Genomic DNA, 20,350 nt, shown 5'->3' with positions numbered 1-20,350 from the left:
ATAACTTAATTAGCGATTCAGTGTATCTGGTCTGCAGTTGAAAATGATTTTGAAAAGGAAGGCAGCCCCACTCTGTTGAATAGGAATCTGAGGAATTTCCATCTCCACCAACTGGTCTGTGAAATCCAGAAGCCTTACCTGAGTTTTTTCTTGTTAAACCCAAAGCGTATCACAAGGCTCAGCTTGATGTCTAGTGTCCCAGTGCACTGTGTGCCTGGCCCATACAGGCTGAGATCTCATTCTGTGAATAGGGAGTTGGGTTTTATCTAAGTGTTCCAAATCCATGGACTAAAAAGGGATGCCTCAGGACATAAGAGGCTTTTATTGAATCATACTGAAAGCATTTACATCCACCAGAAAAGCTGCGCCTCCTAAGGACACTCAGAAATGACTAATTGTGTCTGGTGCCAGGTGCACATAGCAAATGATTTGATTTTCCTTTCACAGTTTTAAGGGGAAAAAAAGGTACATTGTTCACAGAGAATCACCATATTGCTTCTTGAGATGTACTTTTTGTTTCTGGCAAAGGATACCGTCTTTCTATTTATTAATCTAGTTCAATTTCCTTATATTCTTTGCCTTTTTCTCTTTAATTTCTATATTGAATTGTAATCAGAAGAGTTAATTCATTTTGTAGAATCCTCTACTGATTTCTATATGAATTTCAGAAAATGTAGAGGTTGACTATCAGGAGGTTGGTATTTCTTTCTTCGTGCTCCTCATGGTTTGAAGTCCTTTTAACTGAGTGAAACTAGTGGGCAATAATGGAGGAGCTTGTGAGCATGCCCAGCCAAGCCATCCATTCTAGAGACAATAAGAACAGCAGATGCAGTCTCAGTGTTGTTTGCATTCTTCTTCTTTTTAAATTCTAATTTCTATTCTTTTGCTATGTCTTTTTTTTAATCTCCAAATGGTACTACGTTGTTATAATTCTCAGTGTTGTGTGGGTCACATTGATGTGGTTCATTATTTTTGATCCCTAAGGATTAAGACTGTAATTTAACATGTATAAACCTTTCTACTTATTCCTCAGTTGCCATAATTAGGTTCTATGAGAAATCTTTCTAGAAAGTTTTTAAAGTAAATTAAATATGGAATGTTTATTTTGTGTTTTGATCTATGAAATATTACTTTTTCCTAGTTTAAATAATCACAGACTGAGGTTAAATGGGCAGTTGTATAGAAAGAACTATATAATTCAATCTAATATTTAGTCCAGGACATCTACTTCTCAGTAATTTTATGATATTTCTGTGTAATTATTTTGTTCCTAGATGTGCTACCAAATATTTATCTTTTCAAGTCATGGTTCTGCCTGTAAAACCGAGCCTAAAATGCTAGATATATATTAATGATTTACTATTAGGAGTCAGTTTAAGTTGTGGACATAGTTTAAACAATTATGGACGTTTCCTTTCAAATACTTAGGTAGGCCATCAGGAAAGAAAAATTGTAATTCTCAGGCATGAGTTAAAGTTGCAGCCCACGGATGAAATTTGTTCTTCTTGGAAATGCTCAATACTGTTCTAAGGACTTCCACTGATTGGATCAAACCCATCCACATTATCTAGGATAATAGCCTTTATTTAAAGGCAACTGACTGTGAACATTAATCACATCTATAAATGATTATTACAGAAACATTTAGATTAGTGTTTGAAAGAATAACTGACTACTGTGATCTAGCCAAGTGGACTCACTAAAATGAGCATTTAAGTCCAACACTTGTCAATTTGACACTCATATACATCCCCTTAAACCAAGCTAAATAAAGACAATAATGAAGTCAAACTTTCCATCGAACATAACATACTCATCTTGTGTACAACCCCAAATGTACTATTTCCTCAGAAAATGATGCACAGTTGTGTGATGCTTATTTTCATCTTGATGTATGCTATTTGTAATATTGTAATATCAGTTTGATGTATGATAATTTTAATATTGTAATATAACTTTAACTGTTACTAATATATCTTTCATTAGATTAAAAGGGATGAGAAGAAAACAAAAAACGCTTATGTAGGTATCTATATATTTATAACAAACAAGGAGTAAATGCTCATAAGTATTGTCCTCAATGATGCAAACTGGTCATGAGGTCTTTGCAGATATTCATAACCACTTTTTCCATTCACTGCATCCTCTCCACCACCCCAGCTGGTCACAGATCATTGACTGGTGAAGTGATCTGAACCTGCAGTAATGAAGGGTTTGGCCCATCAGTAGCACTTCCTGCGTTGTACATCTCTGTTGCTTTTAATCATAGGATATGGAGGTACTAGGGGATGAGTTAGAGGATCACTTGTATTCCAGACATAATTTTCTGTTTCTCCATTGTGCATAACAGCAAACCAATTTCTCAATGGTAGTCAGAATCATCCATCCTGGCCAGTACAGTCCCCATTCTTCTTTGTTTATTTAGAAGCATGAGGTTAATAAAGTAGCCAGTAACCATATCAACTTATATTTCAATGAAATTACTGTTTTGCTTCCTATTGAATGTACACCCTCCCACACCTTGAACTAAGACATCTAAACCACAGATCAAAATCTCTAAAGGCAGAAATTATATTTTTTTTCTTTTCTACTGGAAACAATGAGTGCTGCAATTCTCATTTCTACTCCTTGATTAATGTGAATTCTAGCTAGGGAAGAACTAGTGCCATGTATTGAATGCTTATCAGACCATAAAGGACCTCCTGAAAAACCTTTCTTCAGTCCTGCAAATTATTCCCATCTAGCTAACACTTAAATAGTATTCAAATGGTGATTCCACTTCCCCATCCTGTCCTTGTTTCATGATGGTGAAGAACATGGCAATGCTGGTGAATTTCATGACCTTGGACCAGTTGTCACCCTTCTTCTGCTATACAGTGAGTTCCTTGATCAAAAGCAAGGTGATGTGGACTGTGATGATGGTGAATACGGCAAGCTGTATACCCATGAATGGAAGCTTGGGCAAGAGCATTGCAGTAAGGAAAGGCAAATCCATTTCCAGAACAAGTTTCTCTTCCAGTTAGAAAAACATGCTTCCCCTTTCATGGCAGAAGTGGTTTGATATAATCAACCTGCTATGAGGTACAAGACTGGTAACCCTGGAGAATGGTGTCATTCAGATATTCAGTGTTGTGTCTGCTCTTGGCAGACTGGACAGTCAGTCATAGTTGTAGTCAGTTATCCTTGCTGAGTAGAAGTTCACATTACCAAGGCCATGTAAACCCTCCATTCTTGTCACTATGGCCATTTTGCTCATGAACCCATTAAGTCAGGGCTAGTGTAACTAAAAAAAAGAAGTGGAAGACAGGTATGATGTCATAGGTCCTATCCAGGAGATTATTAAAACCCTCCTTTGCTAGTTCACCCTTTCCTAAGCATTTACATGGACTCAAGAGTTCACAGTCTTGGCCCATCCACCTGTCTTCCACAGACCTCCCTCCCCACCATCAATTTTCCAGTTAGGTACTTTCCAAGTCTGTAACAATCACACTGAATCATTAGCCAAAGTCCATGAATCAACATATATCTCTGGCAACTGTTCCTTCTTATCAAATGTGCAACCAAGTACACTGTTTTAATTTCTGGCAACAGAAAACAGTTTCTTTTCCAACTCTACCTTAGAAATTCCCCAGGAAGGATCTATAATGTGGCTATCAGCTTTCATATTTGCCTGCATATTGTCCAAACCATCAATAAACCAGGCCTAAATTTTCTGTTGCTAGTCAACCCATCATAGGTATCTCCCCAGGAAGCCACAGGTGCAAGCTGAGAACGAGAAGCTAATAATGCAGAGAGAGGGGTTACACACATTTGAACTACAATCTCATGCAACTTACATGTGCTTCCTCTAGCCTGATATCATACATATTATTTCCATATATGAAGATAGAGTGCTGATGAACAGGCCAAACTTTTGGCTTGCTGGGTTGGAAAATATCTAGTTCATGATGGACAACTCAGATTGCTTGGTGCCTTGGTGGTCCATGGTTAATCTTTCAGACTCCACAGTAAACCAAAGCTATTTCATGAAAATAGAACTATTATTCAGAAGGCATAACAGGGCTTTTCTCAGAAATTTTAAGGATCTTTATTATAAGTCACCTGTTAAGAGCCTTCCAAAAGCCCAACCAGAAGTTGTATTGGCCACTGACGTTTTAAATATCAGTGAACATACTGAATTATAGGGCCCAGAGGACAATCAAGTTCTTGATAACTTGGATATCTGTTACAGACACTTCTAATGGCCTGAGTACTATACAAAAGTAGCATTTTGTTGTTGTTATTGTTGGGCCAGATCCTTCAACTTAGAAAGGATATCATGATGTGCTGAACACCACTGAAGCCCAGCTAAATGGTCTGAACGTTTTTTCATTAAATTTATTTCTCACCTCTATAAGACAAAAATTTTAACTATAAGTCTAGTATAGTTGCTAATTTTGCTCATCGGTTCCAGTTCTTGTAATACAATCAATGTAATAAATCAGCATAACACCTTATGGTGGAAAAAAAAAAAAGATGTTCAAGATCCCAGCAAAGGAGATCATGACATAGGGTTGGAAAGCTGATATATTTCTGGCCTTCTCAGCTGGAAAAAAAATTAAAAAAAAAAAAAAAACAGTTTCTGATGCTCATTACTGATACAGATTGAGCAAAAAGCATTAGATTAATAGTTTTACACCGAATTTCAGAAGATGTGTTAATTTGTTCAAACAATAAACTCATATCTGGAACAGCAGCCATAGTTACTAGAGGATGAGTATGGGGACGAGTGGGTCACCTATGGGACCTTCTATAGGACAAATGTGAGCTATAGTTTCATTACTTACCTGGTCTCCACAAATGCCTGTTCTGACTGATGGATCACATTTTAGATCTTCAGTAATTAATTTTCATTTATACCTAGTGTTTAGTAATGCCTTGAGTATTTCCCTTTTCCCATTTCATAATCACCTTTGTAAGTATCCAAAATTGCCTTTCGAGAAGACTGGGAGAAATATTAAATTGTAAACATTTGGAACTTTAGCAGGTTCCTCCCTCCTCAAGAGTTCTCAATCTCTCCTGTATTCAAGAAATAGGTCCTGTAAACTTCATCAAATCTGGGAGTGTATTGAACAGAGAGAGTTGTATGTTTTAGAGATTCAAGTAACACTTCTGTGTTCTTGACCTAATCTGTGTTTTTGACCTGTCCTGTGTCCTTAATCCATTTGTACATATCACGTAAGAATTTAACATACTGTTTATTTATTTGTTTCAAGATAGACAATGGTCAAAGCAGCAAAATCATAGTCCTCTGTGGGTCAAAACATTCTAATTTCTGCTTTGACTCTGCTGTGCATTACTATAACCTCAACCACCACATTGTCTTTGAGATTATCCCTACTTATCCTCTCTTACCCTCGGATGCTAGTAAGCCTATTATATTTATGAATACATGCTCAGTTTTACCAGTTCCCACTGTAATTTCTGACGTATAGAGAATTATTACTACAGAGTTCTTCAATGATGCAAGGACTCCTCTCACAACTTTCTTTCTTATAGTTGTAGTGAAAGATGTACCTTCTAGATGATGGATGATTTTGGATTGATGGGCAGATTTTACAGGATAAACCCAGTATAACTTTTTAAACTCTCTAAATGCATACAAAGTTTCTTCTATGGTAATACAAGGCAGTTCCCCATTTCATCTCCAATTACTGGAAGCCACTTTTTCTTCCATATTTTACTTAACCAACCAAGATAATAAAATAAACCCCTCAAGCAAACAGAACACAGAATCTCTGATTTCTTTCCAATTTTTTCCATATGTCCCCATTCCAATTTTGGGATTCCTATACCTTAGAAAGTTATGTATTTATCCAACAAACGATATACTGCAAGACTGGGTACTCAATTTCTGATGTAATTTGTTCACTCCAAAGATTAGACTCTGGGTTTACTCTTCAAAAATTTAAGCCCTTGGCTACAGGAGACAAGGTTCTCTTTCATGGCAGACATAAAAGTTTTAATTCATTTATTCTGAGTTTGGATTGAATTTGGAACCCTGAGTTCAATGCTTTCTTTCCCCACTTTCTCCAGTGCAGTTACAAGCAACCAATCATTCTTATTATACTCATTAGTGTATATATAGTCAACATGAACCTTTAGAAAGCATTTGTGTAGAGGTATCCAATGGTAATACTTTGCCTCTCTCTATTACATCATGTCATGGACAACTAGTGTTCTCTTTACTCCTGAAAATAGTCTCATTAGTTCCTTGATATATAATCAATATAGAGACCCAATAACAGAATAAACAGAAAATTAGAAGCAATTCAAGAAAGTTATCCTTAAATTGTTTATCTAGAACCACTACTGGAACCAAAATATGTATCTAACATTTTATTTTGAAACACAATGAGAAATGGTAGGAATCACATTACATTAAGAGATTTATTGGAAGAAATTGACTTGCATGATTATGGTGGCTGATCATTCATGCCCATAATCCATAGCTAGAACATCAGAAAGGGCACAATGGAACTCCCCATGAACTGAAGCTGCCAAGAGGTAAAATTTAGTCCATAGTGAATCCTCAGTTTTATTTCCACTGGTTGAATAATGTTCACCAGATTATTTAAGATAATCTCTTTTACTTAATATCAACTGTTTATGAACTTTAATGGCATCTACAAAAAATTTTTACAAAACTTAGTTTAATGCTTGAATAATCTGGATTCAAGCTTAGCTAAATTGACACATAAAACTGATCATGCTCGTAACTGTATTAGTCAGGGTACTCTAGAGGAACAGAAGCAACAGAAAGTGTGATTACAAAAAGAGGATTTATTAGACTGGCTCACATAACCAGAGCTGGGTAGTCTACAATGGCCGTCTGCAGGCTGGAGAGCTGGAGGAACCAGTAGCTGTTCAGTCCATGATGCTGACACCTCAGAAGAAGACGGATCAATGATGCTACCCAACTCTCAGACTGAAGTCTTGTGGACTTCCTGGAGAATAACTGGCAGAGGCCACGTTGAAAGATTGAAGGATCAAGAGCCTGGTGTCCATAGGTGATCACAGGAGCAATACAGAACCCATTCAAGAAAAATGGAGTTTGCATCTACTGTGGCTTTCTTGTTCTTCCAACTTTTATTCCATCCAAATTCCAGTTTATTAGATGGTGCTGCCTATGCTTAGGAGTTCTCCAGTCATTCCCACACACCCTCATTGACACACCCAGAAGCCTCTTAATCTTCAGCATTTCTTAATCCAATCAAGTCGATGATTCAGATTAACCATTACATAACTGTTGCACAACAACCAATATCTCTTGGAGATTTTTCTTAAATTGTAGAATAAGGCATTTTCTAAATGATGTCTAAATTTTTCTTAGCTCTATATGACTTCAGATCTTCATAATATATTCCAGTAAATTCCAGTAGGTTAGAAATTATATGAAAGAGCAAGTGTAATCACCACCAATTCCAAGTAATATTTATAAGCCTCTTTTATGCTAACTTTTAGCCAATAAGTTTTTTTTTTTCATTTTCAGACTTAAATTAATTACCTTAATCTGACCTTATTTACAATTTTAATTACATATTGCTTTTAATAAATTAACGAGTATGTGTTATGGAAATTATTGTGAGATCTATAAAAAATGTTATACCATCTATTTGATGCCTAAACAAATCATCATTTATTGGAAAATTTTATATATCAGAGAAATATTGCGTTCTTCTGTTAAAGCAGCTCCCTAAATTTTTGAATATCTAGAAAATACTACTTTTATGAGTGTAAATGCAGTTTTCTGTGTCCCTGCAACATCACAAAATCTCACAGGGAAAATTTAAAAAGATTTTACTTGTAAAGATGTGAATCCTCATTCTTAATGCTTTTATAATTATTATGATCCTATTTAATCTACATTTGGATGCAAATTTTTATTTTTTTCAATTCCTGTCATCTTCTGAGATCAGAATTCTGGGAAAAACATTCCAACAATCCTTATTTGCTTGTGTTGTGTTCATGCTATGGAGTGTTCACTGTTATAATTACTTTAAAAATGCCCCTGATTTTCATTCATCTACTAGGTTCCCTACACTGATCTTATACATTTTTGTGCAACTAGAATAATTCTAAAATTGATCTTTCTTTTGACACCCATATCTCACAAAAATATTCTATTTAAATGTAATCATTCTTAAATTAATGACATTTATTTATTAATATATAAAATAAATTCAAGCTTTGTTTTATCTTATAGAATGCACACCACAATTTGTAGCAGCTGAACTTCCCACTGTTGCTTCATATGCTCTATATATCACCTATATTAGGTCAGCCTTTTTCCTACCATATAAAAAATAAATATGGAGACAACTTTCCTCTTCTACTGATCTTATACTCTTTTGTGGACCAGATAAAATATTTGTAAAATGGAAAACAAGTCTTAACTCCTCAGAATGAATTTTAAATCACAGTTTTAAAATGTTGAAAGCTTATTGTTATTAAGCACTTCAAGATCTATCCTTCTTTCCTCATTGTAAAATTGTAAAACCTGACCTTTTAAAAAATAATAATATATAAATTAAAATATAATTAAGTCCTAAATATGACAAAAAGGTGGGTACTCCTATTTAAATAATGGAGAACTCCTTTTGCCTGGCTGTTCTGAGCTGGGACATTCATTTATTTTCGTGTTTTGAAATTCCAACTGAATCATTGGCTGTCTTGGGTCTTGAGCCTGCCAGCCCTTGTTCTTAAAAGTATACCATCTGCCTTCTGGGTTTTCTAATTAGATGAATGGGAATTTTGGAACTTCTCATCCTCAATAATTGTGTGAATTTATTTTAATTAATAAATATATGAATTTATTGCCATCCTATTGATTCTTCTTCTCTGAAGATCCTTCACTAATACCGAGTTGGTTACTGAGAGAAATTCTAAGGGAAAGCAATTTTAAGGATAAACTTTTTGAATTGTATGATGGAGTGACCAGTCCTCCAACACAGCAGGTTACTGCTCAGGAGGTGTAAGCTTCTTAGGATCATAAAAAAAAATCTGAAATAATTGTTAAGAAAGCAAACAATGCCAAAGATGAAATTTCAACAGTGGAGTGGCTGAGGGTCTTCCATTCCCGAGAGGAACTGGAATTGAATAACTGAAAAAGGCCCCTGTTCTTTATTTAAGGGGGAGTACATCAAAGGCAAATGGTTTGGATGTATGGTTTCCCCCCAAAGCTCACATGTGAGACAATGCAAGAGGGTTCAGAGGGGAAATGATTGGGTTTTAAGTGTCTAACCCAGTCAGTGATTTCATCCCCAATAGGGATCATCTGAGCGGTAACTGAAGTGGTAGGGTGTGGTTGGTGGAGGTGGAAATTGGAGTGTGGCTTTGATGTATATATTTGTTTCTGGGAATAGAAATCTCTCTCTCTGCTTCTTGATCACTGTGATGAGAGCTGCTTACCTCTGCTACATACTCCACCATGATGTTCAGCCTCATCTCATGCCAGAGAAATGGAGCTGGCACTCTGTGGACTAAGAGCTCTGAGACCATGAGTCTTCTGATAAACCTTTCCTCCTTTATAATTGTTCTGGTCAGATGCTTTAGTCACAGCAGTGAAAAATCTGACTAAAACAGGCAGGGAAAAGGGTTCGGGGGAGGAGAGTTGTTTTGTGCTTGCTTCTCTGTGTGGCAGGAGTCTTGCAGTAAACAGATTGATTGGCATTTGGAAAGCTGTGCCCATCTCTCAGAGGCTGTTTGGCTCTAGCAGTTTATTCCCATCTCTGGAGCTATGTTTGAACTTGAGCTATGAGCTAGAAGCGGGTGCCAACGTGAAATGGGCATTCTTGCACCATGAGGTTTCTCCAGGCAGTTCCCAAAACAGGGTTTCCCTGTCTAATAGCTCCAACATGCTCAGTTCACACTTGGCTCATAGACGGCCCCCAGCAGAATTGGCTCTGGGGTTTCTGGAATTGGATCTTTAATATGACTAAGTGTACGTATGCTAATAAATATAATTTAGTAAGTACTAAAATGTGAACTGATAGTTTGAGGTAATATTTGAAAATCGAATTTATAAAATATGGCCATTAAATAATTCTTATTTATAAGAAATAAGAATGTCGAAAACTATATGCATTAGTTCATTTTTTTGTTGCTCTAATGAAACACCTGAGACAGGCTGCTAATTTAAAAACGAAGTTTATTTCAAAGAGGCTGAATGTTCAAATAGCATAGGACTTGCTCTGATGAAGGCCCCATGGAAGATAATGGAGTGGGTGCATGAGGAAGGATCATCTCTCAAAACAGGAACTCAGAGAGATTGGTTGGGGTCAAGTTCAGGTTTTTATAATAATCATTTTGCAAGACTTAGTCAGGATCCCAAGAAAAATACATGAATTCCTTTCGAAGGCAGCCTCCCAATGACCTAAGAACTTCCTACTAATCTGCACCTTTGAAAGGTCTACACCACCTCCTAACACCACCTTTCTAGCCACCAAATTTTCAACGCATACATTTGTGGTGAGATATCTTTAAATCATATTCAAACCATAGCACTGTGGTTAGAGGACTTGCAAACATTTTTGTCAAACTAACACATTGAATTACCTGGTTGCTCTAAAATTGCTAGACAAAGTGGAGGAAAAAAGTTTGATCTTAGAAATTCTAGTTCCCAACTCACACACTGAGTAACTTCTATGTGTTCTGAAAATTTCTATGTGGTCACTAAAGGAAATAGTTCTTATAACCACAGGACCAAGAATGAGGAAAGTCAAGTGAAATTTATTCTGCAATCGACTGAATTACAGTGCAAATTGTACTCCCTACATCAGAAGTTATCTACTTTTAAAATGAGGGCATCAATTTAGAAATATTGGGATATTGCAAATTCAAATGTAGATGTAAAAGTAGTTGCTGTCTGGAGACACTGAGCCCCTACATTTTGATGAGTCTTCTTTGACAAGGAAAGAGCCCTCCCTACTCTAAGGGGAAGAAGAATCTGACCTCTCTCTGGAGGGATTAACTCCTCATTGCCTGGGGAAATTCTAATGATCTCCCTGAGGCAGGTGCCATGCAAAATTAACGCCCAGGAGAAGTTTTAGAAAGAGTGTACACTTTTTTGCTTCTAAGCATACAACTAGACTTAAGCCCTACTATGGCCCAAAGGTAAGATACTAAGTGTAATATACTAAGAGGTATGCTATAATACAAAAGAACCATTTCAGTTTTCAAATTGATGCTACATAAATCCAGGGAACATGTATAGAAAAGAATATTAGAGTGAATGATAATGATAGAAAAAAAACATAAAGTTGGATGGGGCCAAACTTATTGACATGGCCTCATTAAGCACATATTCTGTAATTAATATTAATGATCAATGAGTTAGAATATATCGTAACAATTTGATTGGTTGGCTGAAGAATACAAAAAGTGGCTGTTTTGGTTTTGATATAAGGTGTCCCCCAAAAGCTGATGTGTAAGACAGCACAAGAAAGTTCAGATGTGAAATGAATGGATTAAAAACCTAAAGCTAATAAGTGAATTAAACCACTGGTAGGGATTAACAGGACAATAACTATAGACAGGTAGGATGAACTTGCAAGAGATAGGTCACTGGGAGGTGGGCCTTTGCAGTGCATATTTTGTTGGTGAGAAGAACTCTGTCTCTGCTTCCTGATTCCCATGTCCTGAGCTATCATTCTCTGCCATGATGCTCTGCATCACCTGAGATCTCTGAAACCATTAGCACCAAATGAAGTTTTCCTTCTCTAAAATTTTTCTCGTTGGGTCTTTTCATCACAATGGTGAAAAGGATGACTGAAGCAGTGGCCCAAACTGGAAATACTTAACATGCCTTGGTTGAATGTTGAGAAAGGTATTTGTTATAGCTTGAGTATGAAGTGTCCTCCGAAAGTCACATTAATGGGAATGTTCAAAGTAGAGTGGTTGTACTATGAGAACTGTAATGCAATCAATCCATCCTAGTGTGAATGACTTGGTGGAAACTAGGGCAGGTAGGGTGTGGCTGGAGGAAGTGGGTGTCTGGGAACATGTGCTGGAAGGGTGCATCTTCCTTTCAGACCTTTTCCCACCTGTATTTCCCCCTCTTCTTCCTGACCCTACCAGGACCTGGACAGATTTCCTCCACTGGGCCCTTTCCCCCATGATGCTTCACCTTAAGCCCAGAGGAATGGAATCAACTTTCCTCCTGGTTTCTACCCATGATGGGCAGCCTGACCTTAGGCCTATTATGGTTCTCTATGGACTGAGATCACTCAAATTGTGAACGACAAACTTTTCCTTCTCTAAGTAGTTCTTGTTGGGTATTTTAGTCACAGTGATGCAAGGGTGTACTAAATCCAAAATGGGTATCAAGAGTGGAGTTGTTACTTTGTCTAAAATGACCATGTGATTAAGAAGATTTTGGAAGTGATTTGCAGAAGAATTTTTAGAAAATTTAGAGATTGCTGGATGGAAAAATTTTAGAATATCCTAAGCAGAATTTAATTGGTGATTTTGATGGAGCTCAAAATAACATAATACCTATAGAAATGTGGACTGTGCTCATGAGAGAAATGAGGATTCTGTTGGAAATTGGGCTAGAGGCAACTCATACTGTATTCTGTCAAGGAACATTTTGTCTATTTCCTTTGACAGCATGTAACACTGAGTTTAAAAATGATGAATACTGGGCTGAGGTTGTAGCTCAGTAGCAGAGCACTTGCCTAGCATGTATGAGGTACTGGGTTCAATCCTTAGCTCCACATACAAATAAATATAAAGGAATTCTTTCCATCAACAACTACAAAAAAAATTTAAAAGTAATGACTACTTAATCTGATAGAGGAAATTTCAAGGCAATAGAGCGTTCAGTGCCAAGGATATTGCACACAGTTTATAGTTGGGTTTACTATGAGATTCTGGAGTAGGAAGCAAACCTAAAGAATTTTGAAAACTTGCAGTTTGGCGAGAAATGTGCATGTAAAGTTGGGGCCAAAAAAGGTGTGTTGTTGAAGTGATTACAGCCTTGAAAGAAATGCTAAGTACTTTGAACAGTAATAATAGGAAAGGTGCCTCAAAAGCCTCTTAAGAATTTGCAAGACTGTCCCAAGTAGAAAATTTCTTTGAGAGGAGATCATGAACATGCCCTCCTTATACCTAGGAAGTTGTTTTACCACACCACATCTTGCAGGTTCTCAGAGGTCACTAGAGCCATGATTCCAGGGCACCCATGTATTGAGCTAGCTGGTGGCAGATATTCTCATCATGAATATGGTTCTGGTTCTGCAGCAATGCATGGTGCTCAAGTTAAGGGACCATGGAGGCTTCCACAGAGATTTCATAGAAAGACCTGGGAGGCTGGGCAATGTGTAACAGGGTCAGATTCCCTGAAGGATGTCCCTGAAATGCTGATGCTGTTCACCATTAAGGTGAAGCTAGAGCTAGAATAGAGACCTCAGGAATCAACAGATGCCAGCAATATTGACTGTCTGCTAAGAAAAGCTGCTAAATGTGGAGAGAGTCAAACTAAAAGAGAATCCATGTGGGCTGCAACTGGCAAGGCCAAAGAAGCAGAGTTGGCCAGCACTTTGGAACTAACAACTCACAGACATGTATCCTAGATGCTGCTGTACACAAATTTACAAATCGAGTTCTGAGATCTTTTTACCTGATTTGGTTTGGTCTTGCTTTGGACATATATCTTTAATCTATTCCCCTTTCACTTTGGGAATTGAATGTTTATTCTGTGCCATCATATATTTTAATAATGTATATGGGTTTTTATTTTATAGGGACTCACAATCAACAGTTTGTCTTGAGACTTGAAGAAATATAGGAAGTGGATTGGACTTTTGGGCAATAGTGGAACCATTAAGACCATGAGGTTCTAAGAAATAGAGTAAATTCTTTTGCATTGTGAGATGGGAAAGACCTTTTTGGCGAAAGGAGTATAACATTGTGGTTTGGATATGAGGTATCCTTAAAAACTCCTGTTAATGCAGGAATGTTCAGAGGTAAAGTGATTGTATTCTGCAGGCTATAAGCTAATCAGTCCATCCTAGTTTGAATGATTAGGTGGTAATTGTAGCAGGTAGGGGTGAGTAAGAAGGGGTGAATTAAAAATGGTACACCTTTCCTTCAACCCCTTCCCTCCTCTCATTCTGTTTCATGACCCAACCATGAGCTCAACAGCTCTCCTCCACTGGTTTCTACCCCATAAAAGATCATAGCTCAATAACTGTACATCAGGTAGCAGGGTATATGTTAATTTGCTCAAGAAGAAAAACCACATACGCTGAATTAGTTGTAACTGCAGAATCCACATAGTTAAGCTCACAATAATCCACAGTCATGGCTTACGATTCACCTGACTGCTGCATAGACCAAATAGGATGCATGAATGGGGATATAGTAGGAATCATCGCCCCTATGTATTTCATACCCTTGATGGTGACATTTAATTTAAAATTGTCCCCCCTGACCTTAGGCCCAGAGTAATGGAGTCAGTCAGGTATGGACTGGGACCTCTGAAACTGTCAGCCCCAAATAAAATTTTCCTCCTTTAAGTTGTTCTTGTTGGGTATTTTGGTCAGGGTGAGGGGAAAGCTGCCTATAGCAGTACTTGAAAGCTTAGGGAGACTGTAATGTGAGAATTGATTAGTGATTTATGACCTAGTCACCACACTAGGGTGGAGGCAATGGAGTCCAGAACACGAATCTTTCACTTATGCAGAAGGAGAATACTTTATCTAAAATACTTTGGACAAAAAATTATTTCAGATTTCAGATTTTCTTTTCTTCAGATTTTGGAATACTTGTATATACAAGTGAAATATATTTTTGATATATATATTTAAATATATTTACTCAAGTAAAAACATAAAATTTATTAAAGTTTGATATGTAAATTATACATATAGCCTGAAAGTAATTTTATGTAATATTTTTAATGTCTCAAGTTTTTTTCAAAATGTATAACTCTATTTATTTATTTATTCATTCATTTCATTTATTTTAGTGTCTGAGTTTTAACTGCAACATACCACATGAGGTTTCATATGAGATTTCCCACTTACGGTGTCATGTTCAAGTTCAAAATGTGTCAGATATTGAATTTCTCATACTAAGATTATGGATGCTCAGTTTATATTTTGGGAAATAAATTATAAGGAAGTTTTGGCATCCTTGAAGTGCTATGTGATTGCCATTCTCTGTAGAGCAGACCTAACATTAAAACTATTTAATAGAGAAATTTAAATGTGGTGAAATTAATCCCAAATGGTAGGAGACATATAGCAGTACTCAACCACAAAGTAAGGCTGAGGTGGTTATCATAGCAGTCAGAACAAGAATCATCAAAATCCGACCCAGACAGACCTATGACATTGGATAGTTGATCACAGTATTCCTAGAAATGAAAATTACTTCTTGATCAGTATAAGCATAAATAAATAAATAAAAATAAACAACAACAAACATTCTAATTCAAGTGAACAAAAGTTTAACCATAATCACAAAAACAGAGAGTTATGGCCTCTTGATAAATTCCCATAATTAACCCACCCCTCTTGAATGTAGAGGCAGTTGGGTCTCCTTGACAAGGAACTCTGTCACACTGCCAAAGCTTATACTGTTGATTATTCTTCTAGCCTTTTAGAAAGGGACCTATGGTCGTTTACTAGAGCAATTGCCCATGTGAAAAAAGGAAATAAGACATTATATAGACTAGTAGAACACTGAGTATTGAACTGACACAAATTCCAGAAGAACTAAAATATCACCCTATTTGACCAGAAAGTTTAGGAGCTTGTAGTGGTCAGATGTAATATATATATATATATATATATATATATATATACACACACACACACACACACACACATATATATATATATATATATATATATATATATATATATATATATATATATACATGCTTAAATGGACCAAATAGTTTTCTGAAATCATAATGTGACTACTCCTCCACTTCTGGAGTATAGAATTGGAATAACCATATTTAGGAGCTCACAGAATCCTCCTGTTAGTTCCTTGATATGATATAGCCAAGTGGGTCTACGTAAAAAAAAAAAAAAAAAGTAACCACAGCAAAATTGTATTCCTGGGACAATTTTAAGTTAAATGTCACCATCAAGGGTGTGAAATACATAGGGGCGATGATTCCTACTATATCCCCATTCATGTATCCTATTTGGTCTATGCAGAAATCAGGTGAATCATAAGCCATGACTGTGGATTATTGTGAGCTTAACTATGTGGGTTCTGCAGTACAACTAATTCAGCATATGTGGTTTCTCTTCTTGAGCAAATTAACATATATCTTGCTACCTGATGTACAGTTATTGAGCCATGATCTTTTATCAATATTTGCTAGTAAATATGTCTAGAAGCAGTCTACTTTCAGTTGTCAAGGCCAGCAGTGCACTTTCACTGTCCTGCCTCAGGAGTATAACCACATCCCAACCCCATGTCATAGTTTAGTTTTCAAGGAACTCAATCAACTTTCCCTTACACAAGATGTCATGGTGATCTATTACATGGGTTAAAACATTCTTACTGGATGTAAGAGCAAGCAATGACAAGTACTCTAAACTTACAGGTAAGACATTCGCATTTCAGAGGAAGTGAAATAAATGTGACAGAAGCTCAGAGGACCTCTACCTCTGTAGGGTTTCTGTGTTTGGGATTGAGGTGTTTGATAGATTTATGACTGTGGCGTGCTTGGTGGCTAGGAAGTTTCTGTGCAAAGACACAGAATACCTGGCTACTGAGAAAACTTCTGTGCAAAGACAGGATGCCTGGCGGCTGTAGCAATGTCCTTCATGAGGAAGCTCCATGTTTGAGTCAGCCTCAACCTTGATCTCAGGCACACAGCTGCTGAAAATAAAGAAACTCTCTTGTTAGGCAACCACAATGTTTCACTGAGCCTAAACCTGCCCACATAATAGTAACTTTATAAAATGTACTTTCTTGAGAGCTACACAAAGCTCCTGACATTTCACATTGCAATTTAGTATGTAGGAGGAGTAAGCTGAATAATGTTGCTAAGTCTATAACCTGGCCTGTAAGACAATGAACAATATGTACTAATGATGACCTAGAGGAACCTGTTGATATAAATAAAGCTTGGCAGCTTGGCCTCTCTGCCATTCTGTCATCTATCTTTCCTGCCTCTGCATCTTGTCTCTGTGTCTTCTTCTCATTTTCCTTAGTGAAATTACTGGAAGTTTAGTCGTATGGGATAAGTAAAGATATACCTTCTAGGTTGAAAGATAATTTCTTTACCTAACATCTCCTGCAATGTTCCAAAAGGAGTATTATGATTGACTGTCCTTATTTACCTTATTGGCATTAGAAAGGATTGACTGTCTCCTTTATTTTATCTGATATCTATAGTCTCATGAGGAATTCTCCATAATCTATTGCAAAAGGAAGAAAAAAAAAAGATTCAGTCCTGGTTTATAGGTGTTCTGCGTTCTGCAGATACATGTAGTGACCATAAGAAAAGTAGACAGCTTCAGATTAATGGACCATTCCTGGGACATTCCCAAAGAAAAATGGTAAAGGGAGACATTTTCCAAGTTGATGGCACTTCATACAGTGCACCTAATCATTTAATTTTCTTGAAAGAAGAAATGGTCAAATTTCTCAAATGATCAAATGGACTTGTGAACAAGGTGGTATGGTGGCAGGGATGGAAGTTGTATGTGGGCTTAGTAACATGTACTTTAACTCATTGAGGCTGATGTGACTATTGCCTCTACTGAGAGCTCAGTCTTCCAGCAGAAAAGACAAACACTGAAACTCTTATGTGACACCAATTACCCTATAATCTGTCACAAGTGTCCTATGTTGGCCTGTTGATTATATTGAAATCCTTTTATACTCATAGGGGCAACATTCTGCTTTAGTGGAATAGGCCCTTATTCTGGAAATGAATTTGTCTTCTATGAATGCAATGTTTCCAACAAAATTTCTATTCCTGGACTTATGGCATGCCTTATGCATTGTCATGTTATTCTATACAGAATTGCTTCTGATTAAGAACTCCCTTCATAGTAAACCAAACGTGACAAAGGGCCTATGCTCATGGAGTTTACTGGTCTTAATATGTTTCCCACCATCATGAAGGTGTTGGCTTCATAGAGCAATGAAATGGTCTTTGAAGGTGTCAGCCAGGTGTAAAAACTTGGGTAACATGTTCTCCAGAAAGTGCACATACCTTGAATCAGCTGCATGCATGACACTGTTTCTACCATGGCCAGGATTCATGGGTCCAGAAATCCAAGGGTAGAAATGGGAGTGACACCACTAACTATTATTCATATGACCCACTAGCACAAGCTTTGCTCTCTACTTACACAATGTTATACTCTGTCATCATGGAGCTGATTCCAAAGGGAAGAATGGTTAAGGCAGGAGATAAAATTATGACTCTGGAAATTAAGAAGGTCACTCTGGCAGTTGGACTTCTCAGATCTATAATCCACAGGCAAAGGAGGGAGTTACTATGTTGATTGAGCTGATTGATTCCGTCTAAGGATTCCCAGTGCATTTAGGAATTCAGTCTGGAATACAGTAGATCCCTAGGGCATCTCTCAGTATTACTGTGTCCTGAAATTAAGGTAAATGGAAATCCATGACAAAACAATCCAGGCAGGACCATGAATGATTCAGATCCTTCAGAAATGAAGAGTTGGGTCACCAAACCAGATGAGAAATTATGACTGGTTGAGGTGCTAGCAGAAGGAAAGATAAAGCAAAATGAATAGGAGGAATAAGTATAATCACAGCTATAACCACATGGCCAGTTACAGCTATAATCACATGTCCTGTTAAAAAAATGAAGACTGTAGTTTATATGATTATTTCATCCTTATTTTGCTATAGGTATGTTTGCATGCATTTATATATTTAGCCAATATCTTTTTTTCTTATCTCATTCCTTTATCATGTAGTATGAACTGTATTTCATATCATCAAATTAATTCAAGTATTGTTAATTTTAAGAGCATATTATTTTAGTTACAGTTTATCAAGTAGTAGAGCACATATCAAGGGATTTTTCTCTTCTGGGGGAGAGTTTAGAACATTTTTGATTGTACAATAAATAGTTAAGTCATGTTGCACAGAAATATAACATGCTATTGTTTATGTTGGCAATAGTATAGTTTAAGCAGATGAGTATGTGTACCAATATGACAATGAATAGATTTATGAAAGTGATTTGAATTTGAACTTAACAGAGCCAAGGCTATTCAGATTTTGGCCAAATGTTATTCTGAGTTTGTCTTTAAGATTTTTCTGTGTAACTGATGTGATTCTGCAATCTGTATATGGGGTAAAAATGGGAGTTCATAACCCACTTGAATCAAATGTATGAAATATGATATGTCAAGAGCTCTGTAATGTTTTGAACAACCAATAATAAATGAAAAAAAAAGATTTTTCTGAATGAGATTAACATTGGAATCAGTAAATTGAATAAAAGAGATTGGCTGCCTCCCCACTGTGAGTGTGCCACATTCACTCAGTTTAAAGTCTGAACAGAACAAAGAGGCTGACCATTCTGGGAGATTAAGGGAATTTCTTAGTCTGACTTTCTTCAAGCTGGAACATTGAATTTTTCTGCCTTTGAATCAGAACTGTATTATCAGCTCTTGCAGGTATCCAGTCCTTTGGGTTTCATATGATCAACATCAGCTCCACTAGACCTCAGTTCTTCAGAGTTTGGACCTGGAATGAAAGTACAGAATCAGCTCTCCTACACCTCCATCTTGAAGTCAGATATGGATGCAGATACAAATTTACATATAGAAATAGATATGGATATAGATTATTATAGAGATACAGATATAGTTAGTATACTGTCTGAAATGTCTTTTCAGAACACTAGTAGAAAAGTAGAAAATTTTGTTATAATTTTGATGATTGTACACTCCAAACAATTTTTCCCCACAGAATGTGTTTTTTAATATGCTATTGTTTTCACATCTGCTCTACTAAATCACAAAACCGTTTTTTGGCAGACACTGTCAATAAAAATATGGCATTTAGGTTAGAGGCCCTATTACAGAAGTCTTGTTGTACAAAATTTTGTCTCTTTGTATTATATTATTTAGGTCTCATAGCTCATCTAAGTCTTAGTTTCCTAATGCAGATTAATAAGCAAGTTTTATTGTGTTTATGTACTTATCTGTGCCATAAAAACATTTAACAATTGGTAGATTAAGCTAATTTCTTTCTTCATGATTTAGTCATCTGTCAGTATTTTGAGAAAAGGAAGCATAAAACTTGGGAGCTTTTAACAAATAGAAGGAGAAGAAGTTTGAACTTGTCA

Source organism: Spermophilus citellus (assembly GCF_964194105.1).
Source record: "Spermophilus citellus genome assembly, chromosome: 8".
NCBI classification, from domain to species: Eukaryota; Metazoa; Chordata; class Mammalia; order Rodentia; family Sciuridae; genus Spermophilus; species Spermophilus citellus.
This window is presented reverse-complemented; position numbering follows the sequence as displayed.